Raw genomic sequence first — 22,984 nt, 5'->3', positions numbered from 1 at the left:
TTGATCTGGCTAAGGGTTTATCTATCTTGTTGATTTTCTCAAAGAACCACCTCCTGATTTTGTTGATTCTTTGCATAGTCCTTTTTGTTTCTACTTGGTTGATTTCAGCCCTGAGTTTGATTATTTCCTGCCATCTACTCCTCTTGGGTATATTTGCTTTCTTTTTGTCCTAGAGCTTTCAGGGGTGCTCTCAAGCTGCTAGTATATGCTCTCTCCAGTGTCTTTTTGGAGACATTCAGAGCTTAGCGCTGTTTTCATTGTGTCCAATAAGTTTGCATATGTTGTGCATTTTTTATCATTAAATTCTAAAAAAGTCTTTAATTTCTTTCTTTATTCCTTCCTCAACTAAGTTATCACTGAATAGAGTGTTCTTCAGCTTCCATGTGTATGTGGACTTTCTGTCATTTTTGTTGATATTGAAGACCAGTCTTAGTTCATGGTGATTTGATAGGATGCATGGTATTATTTCTATCATCTTGTATCTGTTGAGGTCTGTTTTGTGACCGATTATTTTGTCAGTTTTGGAGAAGGTGCCATGAGGTGCTGAGAAGAAGGCATACTCCTTCATTCTAGGATGAAATGTTCTCTAGATAATTGTTAAATCCATTTGGTTCATAATTTCTGTGAGTTTCTCGATGTCTCTATTTAATTTCTCTTTCCATAATCTGTTGGTTGATGAGAGTGGGGTTTTGAAGTCTTCTATTATTATTGTGTGAGGTGCAATATGTGCTGTGAGTTTTACTAAAGTTTCGTTTATGGATATGGGTGCTCTTGCATTTGGATCATAGAGATTCAGAATTGAGAGTTGATATTGGTAGATTTTGCCTTTGACAAGTATGAAGTGTCCTGTCTTATCTTTTTTGATAAATTTTGGTTGAAAGTGGATTTTATTTGATATTAGAATGGCTATACCAGCTTTTTTCTTGGGAACATTTACTTGGAAAATTTTGTCCCAGCCTTTTACTCTGAGGTAGTGTCTGTCTATGTCACCTAGGTGTGTTTCCTATAAGCATCAAATGCTGGGTTCTCTTTCTGTATCCAGTCTATTAGTCTATGTCTTTTTATTGGAGAATTGAGTTCCTTGATGTTGAGAGATATTGGGGACCAATGATTGTTGTTTCCTATTATTTTTGTTGTTAGAGGTGGAATTACGTTTGTGTGGCTATCTTCTTTTGGGTTAGTTGAAAGAAGATTACTTTCTTGCTTTTTCTAGGGTGTAGTTTCTCTCCTTGTATTGGAGTTTAGGCACATCTCACTTTCCAAATAATTAGTGGCTCTAAATATATGGATGTATTTATGTGTCACCAGAGGATTGTCATATCAATTCACAGGAAATAACCTTCTCCTTTCAAATATCATATGAAGTAAACAAAACAAAACCACAAACAACAACAAAAACAGTGAATACAAATATGTCTTTTAATATTACAGCCTTGCTTGTACTTCTTCTTCAGTAAGGACATCTTACATTTGATGAAGAAATTAAAGTATCAACTGTGAATGTCATCAAAGGTGCAGCAGTACCATTCTCAGCTTTACTGTTTGAGAATTGCCCCATTTATTGTTCCTTTTGTTCTCTAAAGTATATGGCTTAGCATGCTTTAAAAAAATAATATACAAAACTTCATGGTGTGTTAGAGCAGAGGTTAGAGAACAAATTGATGGGGTAAAAATAGATAGATAAATCTCAATCTAGTGCATAGCAACATGTAGCTACCCACTTAGGATGGATCTGAAGTAGACTTCCCACACACTGCTCTCAAACCTTCATAAGCAAGGAAATAAAATACTTGTTTCCATGTTCCCCAAAATCTTGATCAAGTGTGTGAGGCTGTTAGACACAGCCATTAACTAAAGCCAGGTCACCGATCCTGTGCTCGTTCTGTGTTAAGTACGTCATTTCTTAGTTATCCACCCTTTTCTCAGTGCTGTGGGCTCATGTTTATGGCTGTGCACAAAACAAAATGTAGTGTGTATAAAAAATTACAAAGTCAACAAGTACTAAGGATGAGTGATGATAACATTTAGAGCAGTAAACACTGTCTGGCAGATTGTACTTTAATTAAAATTAGTCTTTAATTTGGATCAGGAAAGACTTAAAATGATAACTAGCATTTGGGGAGACCCTTTGCCTAAATTAAGTAATTTGAGCTTCACAACTAATTATTACATACTTTTTCCCACAGACAAGGCTAAAAATTAAATCTAGTAATTTATCAGGTTTACAGAGGTAATCAGTGAAAAAGAAGCAATTGATGTGCCTTGGAAAAACACAAGAAAGGCTAGTGATTGCTGGAGGAGCAGAGGGAGGGGTCAATGTCAAATTTGATAAGCAGGATGACCTACCTCAGTGAGAAGCCAATTTGTGGCGATATTTATGAAATTTAGTGAAGGGGCTCTTTACCAGACAGAAGCCTGGTAGAGGCTCTAAAGATGGAAATATACAAAGCAAGGGAAAGGGTTCAAGGTATCTAGTTAGTGTCTCCTTCAGAGCAGCCAAAGGCTTCCTACTCCATACAGAGTAGAAACTAGCATTTGCAACAGGTCCTGCAAAACTCAGTTTATTCTACAGCATGGATGTTAGCATTGATTCAAGAAGAAACAGAATGAACACAGGTCAAGAACAAAGAGCATTACCTTTCTATCCAGGGGAAAGTATCCATAGGTTAAATCACAGGATGCAACAGAGGAAGTTAGAGAAAATGTTCAGAGTTTGTGGTTTTGTTTTGTTGGTTTGGTTGATTAGTTGGTTGGTTCTTTTTCATCTTCTTTTCTTTTCTTTCCTTTTTCTTTTTCTTTTCCTTCTTTTTCTTTCTTTTTTTTTTGAAGGCCCACGTACCCAATTCTATGGATGAACCTCATATGATCTAGATGAAAAAGAAGAGACATATATTACTTAGAGTTTGATTTAAATTAGTGAAACATTATTTTAATACATACATTTCAGCTCTAAAATATGAAGTGTGACTAGGAAAAAGGAAGCATATGTTGATTGCTGTGTAGACCCTATAAGGTTTCCCTCTGTCCAGGTGATTATCTTAAGCAACCAGAGCACATAAGTAGTTGTGGTCTCACCATGATTATCTATTTAATACTTCCTTATCTAACAACACTAAGACTGCTGTGTCTTTCCTGTGTTAGGCACTGTGGCCCTGATGGGTTAAAGCAGAATGCTTTCCAAAGGATCACAAGTTTGAATACTCAGTTGATACTCAGTTGGTGGAACTCTTTGGGAAGGATTAGGAAGTATAGTCTTGTTGAAGGAGGTGTGTCACTAAGACAAGCTTTGCAGTTTTAAAACATTCACAAATTCTCAGTGGGCTCTCTCTGCCTTGTGGTCATGAATGAAAATGTGAGTGCCCATCTGTTCCTTCACTATGCATTCATGGACTCTAACTCTCTAAAACTGTAAGCAAAATTAAATGTTTTCATTGATGTATTTATGATCACTGTCCTAATGCTTCATTACTACAGTAGAAAAGTAAGACAGAGTCCTAGGGATCTCAACATTAGGATGAAGATAACTTGTAAATAAAACCAATCTCTTAAACTCTACTTGATGCTTCATTTTTAGATCTTGGTTTTCCTAATCTAGGAAGAAATGGAATTGGCTTATTTTTAAATGTGTAGTAAAAAGAATATGGAAGCAGATCCTTAGCATTTAGCCATTGCTTAATAAATGCAAGATACTTTCTTTCTATCATTACTCTAACTATTATGTCATGTCACTTAGCTGAGCTTAGAGTCTCTACCTCATATTTGTCTTTAAAACCGTTTTAAAGAATACTAAAATGTCACAGTCTACAATGTTCATACAATTAACATGTAACTGGTCATTAATTCATGTATTTGCTTGGCTTTGTATATGTAGAAAGCTAGAGAGAAATGGTAATTTCAATATATATTTATTTGTTTTATGAGTCAAGTCTAATACAACAGGGAAAATCACATTCTCTATGGGAGTCAGGGTGTCAGCCATGACTCATGGAACAAACCCACAACCCCTTTCACCACTCATTTAAGTAATCTTTTGGGAGACCGAATATGAAGGTGTACATATACCTTTAATCCAGCAATTGAAAGAGGATCGGAGTGAGCACAAGGCCAGGCCCATCTACATAGTGAATTCTAGACCATCCAAAGCTACAAAGAGTGATATTATTTCAAAAACCGAACCAAAACAAACAAAAATAAATAGGCAACCATTGGTGGCATTAGCAGTTTAGTGGATACAATGTCTGGACAAACTGGGGCATGATGTGGTAAGTTCATGAAAACAAAAGACTGCATTCAAACTAACAATCTTCTACATTCCCTTCATATTGGAGACATTGCCCCAACTGGTTATTAAAATGTGGGCCTCCTCGGCTTGATATGCCAAACCCAAGCCTTGGAGACATGGCCCAGTTTATACTGTAAGTTGAGAACGGATTGATCTTCATGTACCAGTTTCTCCTTAGCCCCTGAGCATCTTATATGTATGTGACTGTGGCTCTAGGAAAAAGTGATGTACGGTTATCCTGTTCAGTGTTCATGGATTCAACATTTTTTAATGATTTCTACATGGGGGCAAGTCGCAGATTCTAAAGCAAAACTAGTTTGTGCCTTCAAGGGTAGTGCCTTTCAGGGCCCAGCTTCTAGAAAAAAGAGCTTGTTTGGGAAGATGAGAGCTGGTACCCTGAAGCAATGAAGTAGATTTTTGAATCATTAATATTTCTTTACTACATATTTTTTTAGAAGTCGTAGAAACCACACAGTGTTTGACTTTCCAATAGCTTGTTCTGTAGGACTGTATAAACCTATGAATTACTCTATCAAGAGCACAACACTATAACCCACACCCAGGAAATGTTAGCATGATGTTGTGCTTCCATTATCCCAGTACAGAGGATAATTGCAGGATAAAGAAGACAATTCATCAGCCTATGGAAAAACTACCTTTATAAAGTGTACAAAATTACCATGGTGATATTTGAGTATCCGTTCCTTACCAAGTCCTCCATGTTTGTTTTTGTATGCTACATTGTACTTAGAAAAGTGTTGAGAAAGTTAACTGTGTTGGAGTTTCTCTCTATCTACAGGCCTTTTGATCCTAAAGCTGTGAAAGTACGTTTATTCTAGCATGACTTTCATTCATCCGTGGGAAGTGTATTTAGAGGGCATAGCAACAGTCTACAATGCGAAGTCATGGACTGTGCCTCTGTTTTCTTGACTTCCCATGCTAGATAATAAAAGACTTTTTCCAATAAACAGATATAGGTATGTCAATTGTACTTAGCCAAAACCTGTTCATTGTTTTTTTTTATCATTATTAACTTGAGTATTTCTTATTTACATTTTGATTATTTTTCTCCTTCCCGGTTTCCAGGCCAACATCCCCTTAACCCCTCCCCCTCCTCTTCTACATGGGCTTCCCCTCCCCATCCTCCCCTCATTACCACCCTCCCCCCAACAATCACGTTCACTGGAGGTTCAGTCTTGGCAGGACCAATGGCTTCCCCTTCCACTAGTGATTTTACTAGGCTATTCATTGCTACCTATGAGGTTGGAGCCCAGGGTCAGTCCATGTATAGTCTTTGGGTAGTGGCTTAGTCCCTGAAAGCTCTAGTTGCTTGGCATTGTTGTTCATATGGGGTCTCGAGCTCCTTCAAACTCTTTCAGTCCTTTCTAAGATTCCTTCAAAGGGGGTCCCGTTCTCAGTTCAATGATTTGCTGCTGGCATTCGCCTCTGTGTTTGCTGTATTCTGGCTGTGTCTCTCAGGAGAGATCTGCATCCAGTTCCAGTTGGCCTGCACTTCTTTGCTTCATCCATCTTATCTAGTTTGGTGGCTGTATATGTATGGGCCACATGTGGGGCAGGCTCTGAATGGGTGTTCCTTCTGCCTCTGTTCTAAAATTTGCCTCCCTATTCCCTGCCAAGGGTATTCTTGTTCCCCTTTTAAAGAAGGAGTGAAGCATTCGCATTTATTCATCCTTCTTGAGTTTCATGTGTTCTGTGCATCTAGGGTAATTCAAGCATTTAGGCTAGTAGCCACTTATCAATGAGTGCATACCATGTGTGTTTTTCTGTGATTGGGTTACCTCACTCAGGGTGATATTTTCCAGTTCCATCCATTTGCCTATGAATTTCATAAAGTCATTGTTTTTGATAGCTGAATAATATTCCATTGTGTAGATGTACCACATTTTCTGTATCCATTCCTCTGTTGAAGGGCATCTGGGTGTTCGTTGGTTTTATTACAAGAGTGAATAACTGTGATAGACACTAGAGACATAGCAATAGAGTTAGAAATCACATTATTATATCTATTACTGTACTGGTATGATAGTAGGAGAGTCAGACAATAAGCGAGTAGGCAAATCGACATGTTGGACAGTGTCCAGAGTCATAATTTAATACAGAAAAAGAAAGTGGCATGAGAGAAATTAGTAAAGCCTCCTTTGAGATGGGATGAGACTGGTTCATGTGGAAGTTGCTCTTGTCAGTCTCACTGGCCAACATTGTGTTTTGTATGTGACAGCAGAGGTAATATGAACAAGATCATTATTAAGATGAATATGGGGGCAGGAATGGGGGGCGAGGTTCGGGCCGGTTGTGCAGTCGCGAGACTGCAGCTGTAGTCGCTTCAGCAGGTCAAAAGGTGTAAACTCTTCCAAAATGTCAAAACAAACAAATCCCAGTCTGGCCCTTGCTCTTCTCCCTCATGAGCTGCATCCAGATCTTGGTCTCATTCATTTTCAAAGTCTCGGTCTGGAAGCCGGTCTGTCTCTCATTCAAGGAAGTGCAGGCTGAGTTCTAGGTCCCGTTCCAGGTCATATTCTCCAGCTCATAACAGAGAAAAGAGTTACTGCAGAGTATATCAGAATCGAGATTTCTGAGGTCACAACAGAAGCTATAGGAGGCCCTACTACTTCTATGGGCGAAAGCGAGGTTTTTATCCCTTGGGACAGTATAGCCGAGGTGGCATGGAAACTACCGTTTCAAATGGCAGAAATACCAGCAAGCATACAGTTCTCTTCAGGGCGGTTCTCGATCCCAGTCCCTCAAGAGAAGGTCCCCTTCACCACGGTCCAGGAGTCATTCTAGGATCTCTGATAAGTCATCCTCTGACAGGTCAAGACGGTCCTTGTCCTTCCAGTCGTCCTCCAACCACAGCAGGGTTGAGTCGTCTAAGCAAAAGTGTAGAAAAGAGAAGAAGTCCTCTTCCAAGGATAGACGGCCATCTCAGGGAGCTGGTGATAACCAGGGAGATGAGGCTAACGAGCTGACATTCTCTCGAGGCACCTCTCAAGATATAAAAGAGTCTGAGAGCTCAAAGTCATGGCCAGACGCTACCACCTGTGGCACTGGTTCTGCTGCACCAGCCACGGTTTCTGATCCCCAGGCGAGAAGTCCAGCTCTCAAAACCCCCGTCCAGTCTGTGGTGGTTAGGCAAAGGTCACCAAGGCCTAGCCCTGTGCCAAAACCTAGTCTTCCATTTTCTAATACATGCCAGATGGGGTCATCTACGTCGGGTGGTGCTAGATATCAGTCTGGAACATACCAAGGTCAGTTTGACCATGGGTTTTTTAATTCAGCCCAAAAGCGCCCTGTGGGTAAGAGTCCACCAGCCATTGGCTCTGTATAGGGTTCATCTCAGAAAGAGGAGAGCGCTGCGTTGGGAAGAGCAGCCTACACAAACAGATATCTGGAAGAGCAGAAGAGGGAGAGTGGGAAGGATAAGGAGCAGAAACAAATACCGATAAAGAGAAGCTGACAAAGAAAGGGGACTTCTCTGACGCTGATATCAAAATGAAATCTGACTCATTTGCTCTCAAGACGGACACTGAGAAGCCCTTCGCAGGCAACCAGTCACCCAACAGGTATAAGCTCCGGGATGACTTTGAGAAAAAGATGGCCGACTTCCACAAGGAGAAGATGGATGAGCAAGATAAAGATAAAAATAGAAGGAAGGAACCTGAGTTTGATGAAGAGCCCACATTTATGTCTAAAGTCGGAGCCGGTGCGAGCAAAAACCAGGAGGACGAGAAGTCAGGCAAGTGGGAGAGCCTGCATGGAAGGAAGGAAAAACTGAGGGAAGCAGAGGAGCCTTTCACAGAGAGATTCCGAAAGGAGGAGCATGAAGGGTCCACGAGGAGCGAAAGTGGGCACAGGGGCTTTGTGTCCCAAAAGAATTTCTGAGTGATTGCAAACAGTGTGGTCCAGGAGAAAAGTTCACCGTCTCCACCAAGGAAGACCTCTGAGAGACATGACAAGCTGGGAACCAAATGGGGAGTTTTCCTAAGGGAATTCTTCGTTTTCCACTACTCAGGAGGCCCAGGTCAATGTCTGGATGGACTCCTTCCATGAGGACCTTGCACGACCCAGTGGCTTATTGGCTCAGGAGCAAAAGCTTTGTCCAGATCTAGTCCATAAGAACAAAAAGGAGCAGGAATTCCGTTCGGTTTTCCAGCACAGTCAGCTCACTCTCAGCGTAGCCCCTCAGAATTGTTTGCCCAGCACATAGTGACCGTTGTTGATCATGTTAAAGAGCATCCCTTTGGATCCTCTGGAATGACATAGCATGAAGGCTTTAGTAAATACCTAAAGAGAGGAAATGAACAAGAAACAGCAAAAATAAGAAAAGCCCAGAGATACACAGGAGGATAGACATTTCCCGCCCAGTACATTCAGAAAGCATGGTTTGAGTCATGCGGAATTGAAAATTCCAGGGGAACCTGGCTACAAGGCTAAGGGAAAATACAAAGATGATCTTGTTGATCTTCGCCTTGCTTGATATTGAACGTCATAAAAACAAACAAACAAACAAAAACATAAGAGAAATCTTAAGCAAGGTAAATCAGGAGAGTTGGTGGATTCCAGGGACTCCAACCACAAAAGAGAAAGATCAACTGAAAAGCCATAAAAGATCAAAGAAGCAGAAGCACCACAAAGGAAGAGACCGGTCTAGGTCCTCCTCCTCCTCCTCCTCTTCCCAATCATCTCCCTCCTACAAAGCAGAAGAGTACCCCTAGGAAGCAGAGGAGAGGGAGGGGAGCACCACAGGTTTTAACAAATCCAGACTGAAGACCAAAGAGGTGGCAGAGCTTGGGGAGCCTTCCAATTTCTAGCCAGAGGGAGAGATTGGGGCAAAGGAAACTATTCTGGTAACAGTAACAACAGCAATGATGCTTTTCAAAAGAGAAGCCAGGGAGAAGAATGGGATCCAGAGTACACACCCAAGAGCGAGAAGTATTACTTGCAAGACGACCCAGAAGGCGAGGTCATGGCCAAGGAGCCTTCCCCCAGGGTCGGGCCAATTCGTGTTCAGGAAATCCATTACCAGCCCCAAGTGGGCCTTTGACAAGTTCAGTGGGGAGGAGGAAGAGATTGAAGACAGACAGCAGAGAAGAAAGGGACAGTTTACAGCCCTCACCTGTGTAGGGGCCACTCTTGAAGGAGCCCTTGCCCGGGGAGAAAGGCACTGGGATCCTCAAGAAGATCCTGAAAACCCCACCCCACAACCCACTAGCCACACAGAATCCCGCTACAGCAGAGTGCGTCCCTGGTGCCATCTCACTGGATAGAGGACGCTGCCACCAAGCCTTCCTCAGGGTCATGTTTCCAGCGGAACACACACCGGGGGCTCCCCGCTGTTGTTTGTGTGGGGTGGGGGCAGGGTAGGGAGAAGGATTCGAATGCCTGGACTTTGCTTTGATTTTGTCCTCCCATCCCCACTCCAGCCCCAATTAGACACCAAGTTTTCTTAATTTAACTTCATTTGGAACTAAATGGATATTTGGTTTTCAGTCTCTTCCTGTCCTGAGTTTTTTAAAAGCCCTTTTTCCCCCTTTTCTTTCTTTTCTTTTTTTAGTGGGGGAGGGGGTATGTAGTAATATTAGCATAAATATTTTAATTTGGAAAACAAAGTATGGTTTTTTATTCATTTTTCCAAGTGAATAAAAATTAAAGTGTTCACCTCAGTTTGGGACCAAACTGCTCGGATCTTTGTACAGCCGGTTTTGTATGTTAAGGAGGAGTTTAAGGCCTTTCTGACCACCTCATGTTCGCCTTTCTACACACCCATGTGTCACGTGGAGTTGCTCCCAGCCTCCCTGTGCACCCTGCTCTTGTCTGATTTCTCCTGGGCTGAGCTTCCCATTCTCACCAGCAGCTCCAGCATCCCGAACCTTGTAGTCCTGCTGGTCTTCAGCAAAAGCAGTGGAAGCTGGAGGGCAGTTTCTGGACGGGGTTTTCTAAGAAGCTTCTGAATTCTATTATCTTTACAAATATGAGAAAATAACTTTTTGAATATTTTTATTAATCATTTTATAAAATGAAAAGACTCCTATGTTTGATTAAGGACGGTAGTTATGGCTGGGTGGTCTGTAGGGTTGTGTGTTTTGGGGATTTTCCTTTTATTCTCTTTTTTAACCTTACGTTTTGGGCTGGAACATTTTCAGATGTTAGGGGGCCTCCTTATTAAAGGGTCCTTGTGTTTGCCTTCTGGGGTGGCGTAGTGGTCTCCAACAGGTGACTCACTGCATCTGTGCATCTATTAGATGCCGACTGCACCCTCCTCCTCTAGCCTTCGCTTTGGGGTTGCTGTTCATACTTCCCTTTACTTTACTAATTTCAAGTAATTTCTTTACTTGGGTGATTCATGATTAAAGGAGAGGAAAAAAACACCCTTAAACTTTTGTTTCAACTCTTCCTGCTCAGGAAGAGGAAGAGGAGGAGGAGAAGGAGGAGGAGGAAGAGGAGGAGGAGGAGGAGGAGGAGGAGGAGGAGGAGGAGGAGAGACAGATGTAAAAAAAGAGAAAAGAATTGTATCAAGGTGAAACAAAGGTGACACAGACCAATGATTCAGATTTCAATGATTCAATGAAATTTGAAAACATGAAAAAGGTACACACAGTTTATGTATATTGTATTCAAAATAGTCTCTCAGAAGCCTGAGTAGGGTGGTAAATACCTTTAGTGAAGAGACCAGCAGACCTTTGTGAAAGAGTCAGCTTACTCTTTGTACTAAGTTACAGACCAGCTGGGATATCTATAAATAAATAAATAAATAAATAAATAAATAAATAAATAAATAAATAAATAAATAAATAAAAAAGTTTATCTCTCAAGATTTCCTTTCTCAAATAAAAGAAAACTAAAGGAATAAAAAAAAAAACCCACAAATGCTTGTGTTTTTAAAATTTTGTATTTTTTTGTTGAGTGTGTGTGTGTGTGTGTGTGTCTGTGTGTGTGAATGCATGTGTGCATGTGTGCATGTAGGTGCACTTGCATGTGTTATGAATGAGTGTGTGTGTGAGTGTAAGTGTGTGAGTGTGTGTCTGTGTGTGTGAGTGTGTGCGTGAGTGTATGTGAGTGTGTGTGTGAGTGTGTGTGAGTGTGTGTCTGTGTCTGTGTGTGTGAGTGTGTGTGTGTGTGTGCATGAGTGTATGTGAGTGTGTGTCTGTGTCTGTGTGTGTGTGAGTGTGTGTGAGTGTGTGTGTGAGCGTGTGTGAGTGTGTGTGTTTGTGTGTGAGTGTGTGTGTGAGTGTGTGTGTTTGTGTGAGTGTGCGTGTGTGAGTGTGTGTGAGTGTGTGTGAGTGTGTGTGTGAGTGTGTGTGTGCATGTGAGTGTGTGTGTGCGTGTGTGTGAGTATATGTGTGTGTGAGTGTGTGTGTGTGTGTTTGTGTGTGTGTGTGAGTGTGTATATTTGATGAGGTCGGGGTCAGTTGGTGGGTGTTGGTTCTTCCTTCCTATAGGTTCTGGAGATGGAATTCCAGTTCTCAGGTTTAGTGAAACCCATCTGCACCCTCTAAGCCTCCTTGCCAACCCTTTGTTGTTTTTCTTTATCATAGTCTAGACTCATTCTCTGAGGTCTGCTCCAGTAGCTGCTTGGGCTTCCATGGACTCCCCAAAACATAAGTTGCATCTTCTCCAAGAACTCACCAAGGAGACTTGTCAGCCAAGTTACCCTAAATTTGCCTGATGCTCCTCCACACATATCCACTGGGATGGAACTAGCGTTTAAATAATTTATCCAGGGTTACGTAGCTAGCGATCGCAAATTAGGAGCAACTCCTAGCCTTAATAGAAATTGCAGCATTCCTGGTTCACGTAGAGCCATGAGGGGAATGAATGTATCACCGCTCTGTGCTTTTCCTCTGTCACCTCAGAGGCCCTGGTGTCATGCCTCCGTGTGTTACAAGTGCCCGGGGAGCTTTTGGTGAAGGGCATACGCAAAGAACACACATCTTCGTTGCAATGTGAAACCACATGTGCAGAATTGTTCTAAAGACCTAGACTAACAGCCATCTTACTTACAATTAAGGGTCCAAGAAAGCATTGAGAAGTAATAAGGAGAGAGGAAAAGCTGAAGAGAAATGCAAATTCATGCCTTGCCTTCCTCCAGGGATCTAAATCAAATCCTCATTGTATAATTTGATTTAGTTAGTCATTGTTTCTAATTAGAAATAATCACATTTACATGATTTCCCCTCCTTTTTAGTTTCTCACCAAAATTGCTTTGCTCAATTATGCCACTTTATGGTTTCATATAATTTGTATCTCTTGACTCAACAGTTCCCTGTGTCATTTGGAATGCGTTTTATTTTATTTATTTTTTTTAAGAAGTGAAAGTTTGAGAGCCATCCTCCAGCTGATCATAAGGCTTAAGTAGTCGCGGCAAGCGCAGAAGCATGCTAAAAGCAAACTGAGGATCCTTGAAAGTTCAAAACTGGGATGATGCTTATTACTAACTATATGTGAAAATAATTAAAGATTTAATTATTTGAGGAAAAATAAATTGGCAGTTTCTGCATTTTGAGTCATTAAAAACATGTCTATTGCTCTAGGGGCTTTCAAAAAATGTGCAAAAAAAAATTGACTACCGCAGCTTTGATGTTGCAAGTACTTTCCTAATAAAAATTCAACTTAAATATGTACCACAGTCTTTGCTTTTCATCCTAAACATGCCAACCTATTTTCTGATTCTTTTTTTAAATGGTCTCATGTATTCCATCTAGCCTTGCACTGCCTAAGTAGCCAAGAATGACATTAAACTTCTGCCTGTTCTGTCCTTGTCTCCTGAGAGCTGGGATTACTCTCTTTCAAAGAGAAGGGCTGATGGGTAAGTTCACTGAGATGTGTCAATACTATAAGGAAAAGTTTTAACTTATTAAAATAAAATCAAGACACATGGAACTATAAAGACTTTTTATGCTCATCTACAAATAAAAAAGACAGTGTTAAGTGCAAGGGTATTAGCTTTGTGGCAAGAACAACACCGAGCTGCTAGGTACACGGATGAAGCCAATGACAATATTCCTATGACGAGATGTAATAGACTCTAGGAGGACTCTAGGAGAAATGGATAGGAATGGAGTTATGGTCAAGAACATGTCAAATCATTTCTTTCTATGCACAAAATATGCATAACAATAAATGTGTATATAACTTATGAGAACACACTCATTTTCCTTCTGTTCTAATTTTCCCTACACTGTTTTTAAGGAGTCATTTAAAAATGTTGGTGTAATAAATACCTATTATTTTGTAATGCTGTCTAAGTGGATCAGGTCCAGTAATGTACAGGAAAAGGCATTTACATTATATTGGAAACATTAAAACAGAATATATATTACGTATACATGTATATTATATATCTGTAGCTATCTATGTTTCTATCTATCTATCTATCTATCTATCTATCTATGTATCTATCTATCTATCTATCTATCTATCTATCTATCTATCTGTAAGAGAGTTTAATTGGTTAATAGCATTTGCCACCAAGCCTTAAGACTCACTCTTCTACATGGTGCAATGATATAACTGTCTCTTGCAAATTGTCATCTGACCATCTGACATCCACACATGCTATAAATCAATTAGTAATATGTTTGTGTGTGCGTGTGTGTGTGTCTGTGTGTGTGTGTGTGTGTGTATGTGGTATAGATAGATAGATAGATAGATAGATAGATAGATAGATAGATAGATATCACAACATATGTAGATATTTACTGAATGTAAATTGAAAACAGTGCCTTGATTGGTAAAGATTTCTAAACTGCAGGCATGGTCGTGGTGAAATCTCTAAAGTATTGAATACTTTCAAGGGTCCTGACTGAAGAACTCATAAGACTGGTAGCTAGTCTGTAATGTTAATCAATTGGATTAAGACATACCTAGGCTAGCCATAGAGTATAGCACCTATCTGGGGAAGGTGGGTCTCTGTGAGAGCATTTCCAAAGATGATTAGATCACGCAAGCTGTGATGTAATCAATGACGTACTTCTCCCTTGTATTCATAGTATGCTCTCAGTGTTGGATACCATGAAATGTGGATGATAGAGTCTTGATGGAGGAAGTGAGTAGCTCAGCTGAGGTTATCACCAGGGAGAATGCCTTGTCCTGGCTGCTTTCTTTTTTCCTTTTCTCTGTTTTGCTGGGATCCAGGGTAGGAAAAACTGCATCCTGGAATACATCCCTGGCATCATAGAATGGTACCACTGAAACCAAGATACAAGATAAACCCCTCTCTATACTTTTTTATGTTAGATACCGTGTCATAACAGCAACAAAATTAACTATCGTAGGAACCAGACATGGGACATATTTGGGGCCAAGATCTCCAAGAAGGCAGTACAGAGGTTATACAGGAAAGTAGTCTGCTCTTTTACATGAGGTTCCATACACTGACCTACAATTTTCAAAAACAGAAAGAAGGATCTAAGATAAGGCAAAAGAAGAGGATGGAGGGAAAGTATCCAGGCACTTAGAGCTCATGGATATTTCTGACTCATTTTGGTAAAACTTAAAAACCATTGGCCTTAACTTCGTTTGTGTGCTTGTTCTTTTTTTTTTTTTAACATGGACTGTAGAATCCCATGTTAGTGCATGGCCATTATTCAGGGCAGTATATGAGATTATAACCCCAAAGATGAGCCTCTTTAAGGGGAAAAAAAGTGCAGAAAATATGTCAGAAGATTCTTAGTGGCTAGGCGAATAGAGTCCAGTTAACTGCATTTACTTCTTGATGAGTCAAAGATTTAAGTGACATTGAAAGGCACAAATAGAAAACACAAGAAAGGGAAACATTGCTACCTTTTGTCAAAGTACAAATTAGGGTTTTCTGTTCAATAACTTAGTCATTATTTCTTTTCAAAATACAATATTTTCATGTAAATAAAAATCATCTGTAGCCAAGACAACTTCTAATAGACATAATCAGAATACATAATTATATAAAATGATGATCTGTATTATATTGACTTCAATAATGGAATTGCCTCTCAGAGCAGTAGGAGTCATTTCTTTCCAACAATGTTTGAAGCAGTTAGGATTTTCCTAAGTCATGAGTAAAATAGAAAAAAAATAAAAAAGGGAAGCAGAGTAGTGGTACTGTATCAATACTTTTTTGTCTTTCTGAGTACTCAATTATTGTTGATCATATAAATGTGTGTACTATAATACTTAAGTAATGGAGAATAAATTCTTATCTCTGAAGCCATGTTCATTGAATAAGTTGTCTCCAAATGCTTCTGATTGTGTGTCCTGATGTAATGAGTAAAGGTAGAAACAAATGTCCCATGATGCTCTGTGTAGCACAGAATAATGGGGGGTGTGTCCCCAAACAAAGGGAGCTTGTATTTGAATCTCCATTCTAATCCATTTAACCTTGACCTACTTCCACACTCTATCTGAGCACCATTTTCACCATTACTAAAGAAGTATTCCATTTTGGGTTAGCCAGGACCTCCTAGGTCTTCCCTGAAATGTGGCTGATAAACACTGTATTGGGGGGAAAAAAACTAGTTTGCCCTCTCCTTTGAATATCCTTTTTGTTATGGGTGAGCTCCATCTGTAAGTTTTCTTCTCCATGCTGGAATTTTGCCTGGCTTGAGTTTGTGCAGCTCAAATAAACCATATGAAATAAAAAAAAAATTATACCAATGTAGATTACGCATGCTTACTGGTAGTTTTAAATGCTTCACTGTGATGTGCTTTATGGAGTTGCTCTATATAACGTCTATGTACACGCTTTCGCTGCATAAGGCTTAGCTATCACTGAATTTTTCATTTTAGCCCTTGGAATGAAAAGCTTATATGGAGACAAGTGTATCTAGCTTTTCTCTGGACTTTCATTTCTTTGCCCAATAATTTTTCTTATCTGCTGCACAGGTGTACCCAAGTATCTGTTCCTCGACAGTGGAGATGTTTAGAGGATTAGTGTACTGAGTGGCAGGTTGACTTGTATTACAGTTCCCTTCCTGTGTGGCCTGCCTTCATGTTCCTGAGATACAATGTATCATAGACAAGATGCATGATGACAGGAAGAAGGCTCTTCTCTTATTGTCAGGCTGGAAAAAAAAAAAAACCAAACAAACAAAACTTCTGAATCAAGGTTAGCCTGCAGCTCTAATGCCTTGTCCTGTCAAAGCAGAGAGAGAGGCTTTCTTTTTGAACAAAGAGGCAAAGTCTGATTGTTCCAACAGCATCATTTTGTAGATCACTAATATGTATTTATCTTCACCCAGAACACCCAAATCTGAATGGACTGATAACCTTTCTTATTAGTATTTGATTCTACATCTAGTAAATATTTTCTGCTTTCATTTAGGTTTCAAAGCACCTTCGAATTCTATTTATTGGGGCAAGCAGTATTAATAGAGAAATGCAGTACTAATTAATACTCAAAAGAATAAAGGATCCTGGAAACTTTTCCTCTTCTTCGTTCAGTTTTTAGATGAAAACCACGTGCATATTCTTCTAAGACAGCGTGCAAAGCTATCTACTGTGAATGTTTTCTTGCTTTTCTGTTCTCTTAATTTCTTTGGAGTTTCTTCCGACCTGCGAGCCGATTCCTTTGCCTACATACTGTATCCTTCCTAAGTTTCTTCAAATTGCACCGCTTCAGATACACATTCTTCCCTTTGCTTCCTTTATTGATTTAAGTTGCACGTTTTTCTTGCCCTCGTATATTTTTTACATGGCATGGAAATAGAGATACATTAAAACGGCTTTTTATTTACAGACAATTGATTGCAGCAATTTCAATGAATAGGTTTTGTGCACAGCGCACCTGCCACATGAAGGAACATTTCTAGGACATGTTTGTGATATTATATTTGCTAGGTCAAATGTCACATACTAATAATGCTGATAAGTGTTGCTAAATTACTTTATATAAATATTTCATCAGTATTTTACTTTTCCACCTATTTATGAAAGTATCTGTTTCCACCCAACATTCTCAGTTGAACTCATTATTGAATTCTCATTGACAGCTAAAATGATAGGTAAAAAACAGTGGTCAGTGTAGTATTGAACTTGAGTTTTATTAATATCGTTAATATCGAACATCTTTCATTGGTTAAATCCTACCTTATCTGTTGAGTATGTATTCAAATGTCTCATTTTGTCTTGCATATTTTATGAAGAAGCAATCTCATATATCTCAGGCTGGCTTATGTAGCTGAGGTAAGCCTTAATTTTTTTGATGCTGCCTTCGCCAAGTTACAAACGAGAGGTTAGAGGCATGTTCAACCATGCCTAATTTATATGGTACTGGGAATATACGCTCACAGGAATTTGAGCTATGTATTTCCACATACTAAAGTGTCCCTTTTATACTTTGAAACATGAATTTATTTTATTTTACCCCATCATATTAAGATTATACTATTTTGGGGGGTTTTGGTTTTGGTGTTTTGCGTTTTTTTCACGATAGTGATTTTTTTCTCTTTTTGTCTTGGTTGTCCTATAAATACCTCTCTCTGTACATTAGGCTGGCCTCAAACTCAGATCTGCCTGCCTCTGCCTCCCAAGAACTGGGATTAAAGTCATGCACCACCACCGCTGTGATGAAGACTATTTTAAACTGATGGTTTCCTTGCTATTCAAGCTATTTTGTTTTTCTAGGAATGAGCTCTCAAATGTAGTTTTATTTCAGAGTTTCCTTAAACTAAATTTTCTAAATGTGATTCATGAGTACCAAACTTAAGAGTGAGGCCTGTCAGGGTTCCTAGCTTCTCTCCTGTCACGTCCTTCGATGTTCTCTGAGGACCCTTGTTAGCTTGCACACCCGTACATGTTTGCATCATCTTACTCGGTTTGAAAAGTGTGGATCTGAATATCAGGGTTGGGGATTTAGCTCAGTGGTAGAGTGCTTGCCTAGAAAGTGCAAGGCCCTGGGTTTGGTCTTTAGCTCCGGGAATAAAAAGTGTGGATCATTTCATGAAAAACGAATTAAATGGATAAAGCAACACATGAGGAACTATGTTTACAGATTGCATATTGTTTGGCAAAACTCAGTGTGTTCTTGGCCTGGTCAAATCTTTTGTGGTTGACAGTGGTGTTGAAAAATGTTCTTCAAAGAAATGTCACATGTTTTTTTTCTTATGTGCTTCAGTTATTATCATACATTATTTTGTATTTACTTGTTTTTGATGACTTATATTAATTTATTTTGTATTTTGTTTCTTATATAATACTAATTAACTTCTTTCTATTATTTTAGAGAGCATGTATGACATTTCCTTATTAGTAGTAGTTTGATGTTTTTTGGGGTCTCCTTTCTTAGGTACACTGTGTAGATCCTTCTGTAAATATTCATCTTACCTGCCTCATCCTCTCTTCCTCTCTCAGTTTTACATGACTGTCTATTTCTAAGATCTATATCTACATTAACACTACATCTCCTAATACATCTCTAAGAAATGTTCTATAAAGTAACAGTGATAGTAGTTTTAAATTTTGGTCACACTTTACTTACTTATTTTTATAGAGAGGGAACGCACACATGCTACAGCATAATATATACATATATATATGTATATATATGTATATATATATATATATATATATATATATATATATATAGAGAGAGAGAGAGAGAGAGAGAGAGAGAGAGAGATTAGAGGTTAGTTAAAGTGTCAGTTCCTCTGGTATTAGTAGGCCCTGGGTGTCAGGCCTCAGTGATAGTCTTTTAAAATCTTCGTTCCTGCTCCGCGTTTCCCACTACTTTTATGTTTATTGTTGGACTGAAATACGTGACACTTTCATACTGTGGGAGTGAGCATCAATTTTAGCTTTAATTGTGTATCGGTTGGCAAACAACTCTGACTGAGTCCGATGGAACCTGCATCCCAAGCTCCTCTCGGCTTCCTCAGTGCTGGGATGCCAGGTATGTAGTCACAAGTCCCTTTCATCTTGCTAGATTTGAAAAACTGACTTCAGAACGTAACGTGCTTTCACTTAATGCGTGGACATCTGCAAACATTAATGTGAAGACACATTAATGCGTTTCATCGCATTGCAATGGAACCGTCTTTGAATTCCAGGGACAAATCTTGTTTATGATGTATCTCCTTTGTTACAGGATTTCATGTCATAAAATTTTATTTGCCAATTTGCATAAATATGTATGTATGAGAGTGGTACATCTTTTTCTTCTATTTTCTGTATGTGTTTAATCATTTAAAGTTTTATGCTCTGTAGAAACAATGGGAAAGATATCCTCTTCTTAACTCTGTGAAGATGGTTTTATAGTTTTATAGTTACCTGCATCAATTTGGGTAGAATTTTTACTGGTGGTCTCTCTCTGGGCATTTTCAGGTTCTGGGTACTTGTTGGAACAGTTGGAAAAGGGCAAGAACCAAAAAAAGTAACAAAAGAACACAGCAGCTTTATTGAGAACAATGCGAAAGTATACATTTTAGATACACAGCTAAGAAAATCAGTTGTGTCTGATAGAGGACCCAAAAGCTTTGATGGCCTTCTGGGGCTTCCTTTGCTCAACTCCAAGAGAAGAAAGACCAGATTGCTGCAGATAGAGCTGGAATGATTTTCTATTCTGATTGAAACACTGCAGTTTACATGAGCTTTTATTTATTGTACATTTCCTTTCCCTTCATTCTTGTGGTTTTAATCCCCCATATGCCCAGCTATACATAAGTATATATACATAAGTAAATTCTCTCTAGATTTTACTCGGAGAACACAGTTTAGCTTATTACATATGCACCCAAATCCTGACAGGGCTTGATTGACCCATACTGGCTTGTATGACGTGTACTGGGATATGCTTGAATGGAAAACAGAACTTCTCCATGGAAAAAGACTTCCTAAGGATTATAACATTTCAATGTTTATTGAAGAGGTATTTGCAATCCTGTTATAACTTGGGATTCCTGGTTGCTATTAAATTGGTAGGTGAATTGTTAGGAATAGAGTGTGTTTAATGGCCTAGCAAAGCAAAATCCAAAATTGGTAAATTATTAGCCTTCATTGAAACAGTTTTGCCAAGTACTGTGCCCGGTATTCCCTGCATGGAGAGATAGGTGTTTGCTTTATATATTTAGTTCATCAGCCAAATAAATACGTTTTTATTGTTTCTCATCTAAGAACTGTTCCAATTACATTTCACATAATATATACCCTTACATAGTATAGTAAAGGTGGTGTATGGTCACTGAGTGACAGCCACTTAGGCTGTCCAATCTCAAATAGGTATCTTGGAACATATGAGCTACTGAGTAGGGAGCTTTGAAGATAATGAACAACATTAGATGGATTCAGCAGGTTGAGTGTGTGCTCCTGTGTTTATGTGTCTGTTCACACTTCTATGTGTATATATGTGTACAATAATCATTAAGGAAGATGAATTCTGTGGGGTATGGAAAGAGTGAAAGGGTAGGATAAAAATTGCAGCTACTCAAACACTTAATATAGAATTAAATCTTAAGCAAAATATATATCAAATGACTAAAGGAAAATTGTTGTTGTAATATTATAAAAAATAAAGCAGTCTTTTTACCCATTCTAGGTCTGACACAACAGTGCCCCAAGATACCTGGTAGATATCTTAGTCAGCAAAGTATTTCACAGGCTCTGATCCATCACGTATCACACTGCTGAAGGCCTCTCTCTGAGCCTGGCAGCAATCTCTTTACCTTTCTAATTCCCAAGGCAGGTTTCCATGCCAGAAACCCAGCCAGACTAGCCACCACACACTCTCTTACGCTTAAGTCTGCACATGAAAGAACACACAATAACCTTTGATCCAATTGATAAGATATAATTGCCCACCTAAACATACAAAGCCCTGTAGACATCCATCTCTTAAGAATATTAATAACAACCTGTATAGATACAGCATGGAATCTAAACATCAGCCTCCATGTTCTCTCTCGGAGGTGGCTTCTGTCCCTCCTATCTCTTCTTCCTTTCTGTTTCAATCTCCTCCCCTGCCCTCAAACTTTTCTCCCACCTATCCTTCCTTCTTGTCCAATGACAGACCTCATTTTATTTTGTACCTGCCTCACCTGTGACATCATCCCACAAAAATAGTCTTGTCCGAGGCATGTAGTGATTCTTCTTCAGCTGTTTTAAACTTTGAAAATGTCTTTTTTAGAAGCTCACTTTCTCATTTTTTTCCTTGTTGTTTTGGTGGGATTGATTATTCTTCTTCTTGTTTGTTTGTTTGTTTGTTTCATGGAAGGAATAGCTGCTGACAGTGAGTGAAGTGACATGTAACAGAAACAGGTATATTGGCAGATCTAACATCTTATATTGTGATATTTTAGTTTTGAATAGTGGTGATATAATTTAGGTATACAGATATACAAATAGTAAATGACAAAACAGCTGTGAGTGTGTTCTGTTCTTAGCTTAAGTTCACCACCCCTGAATATTACGATTATATAGTTATTAACTAATAACAGATCTGTGAAAGGATGGGCTGAAAACATGATACGATGTGCCATTGAGTCTGGATGTGTAATGAAATGTACAATCTAGATTTATCTAAATATATTCCTTGATGTTCTGAAAGCAATTACATTGCCTGTCACCACATGATGCATTTCCCTGTTGAAAACTACACATCTGATTTCCATTTTGTACACAAGTTTCCATAGGTAGTATCATAACATCAGTAAGAAAACACTTCCTGGTGCAATGTTTAGTTGAATTTAGGCAAGGTTTTATTCACATTATAAACATAAGTTGTGTTTTTAAAATGTCAGTATAATTATAAAGATTTATGTAAGGCTCAAAGCACTCATTCTGGTATTATCTCATCTGTAATGAAACAATTAAGAAAGTAGAATACAAGTGATACTTGAAAGGTCTATAAAATGCACCAGTGCTAGGCAGTTGTCCAGAATTTGGACAGGTATGCTTTGTGTCTTTGAAGGTTATGCTTAAAAGCATACGATTATTCCTTACTGGGTAGAAAAAAACGACCAGTAAAACATCCATACTGTAGGTTCCATAATAAAGAAATATATAACATTGTATAGGTATAGGAACCCAAGGCTACAGAAGACATCGCCATTCGTAATTAACAGAATTTACATAGTATCCTGGATCACCCAGGCGATTCCAGTGTAGTCACAACACCCTTTGAAGGATGGGGAGGGTGCTCGGTAGGGAGAGAGTTGGTGTTTGACTGTGAGCTGCTGTCAGACAAAATTCTGTGTCTCTGACTTTAAAGATGGAGGAAAAAATGTACAAAACAAAGGAGGAGGAGGAGGGAGGAGGAAGAGGAGGAGGAGGAAGAGGAGGAGGAGGAGAAGAGGCCTCTTCAGACTGAGAAAAAAAAAGATATCCCATATAATTCCTATTGAGAAATTTAGGCATGCTGACATTTGGACTTCAGCCAAGTAGAAACCATTTTGCCTTCTTTATCTGAATAACTGAAGGATAATGAACTCCTGGTTTAAGCTCCTGGATTTATGGAATTCTTTTAATTTTTTTTTCAGCAGCAATAGAAAGAAAAGACATTCATTAAAGGGTTTGTAGCTTCTAAGAGCTTCATGTTTTGTTTGTTGCCAGCCTTGTTACAAATGCAAAATGAATCAACATAAGGCCAGAAGTCTAAAATTCTAGAGATAAAAATTAAGTTGACTGATAGATTGAATTTCAGAGTTGGCTCCTTTGTTCCGGTCAAATTACATTTCTGTTGTAAGTAGCAGTCAGTATTTTATGAAAGTAAAAATATCA

The 22,984-nt window shown here is 39.0% G+C and overlaps 2 pseudogenes; both read left to right on the top strand.

Moving 5' to 3' along the window:
- LOC108352072 (uncharacterized) overlaps positions 1–22,984 on the top strand; it is a 2,585,468-nt pseudogene that overhangs the window by 1,370,668 nt on the left and 1,191,816 nt on the right.
- Positions 4,963–10,484, top strand: Thrap3-ps2 (thyroid hormone receptor associated protein 3, pseudogene 2; annotated as a pseudogene).

This window comes from Rattus norvegicus, chromosome 10, assembly GCF_036323735.1.
Source record: "Rattus norvegicus strain BN/NHsdMcwi chromosome 10, GRCr8, whole genome shotgun sequence".
Lineage (NCBI taxonomy): Eukaryota > Metazoa > Chordata > Mammalia > Rodentia > Muridae > Rattus > Rattus norvegicus.
Note: the sequence above shows the minus strand (reverse complement) of the source record. Positions and strands in the feature narration are given on the sequence as shown.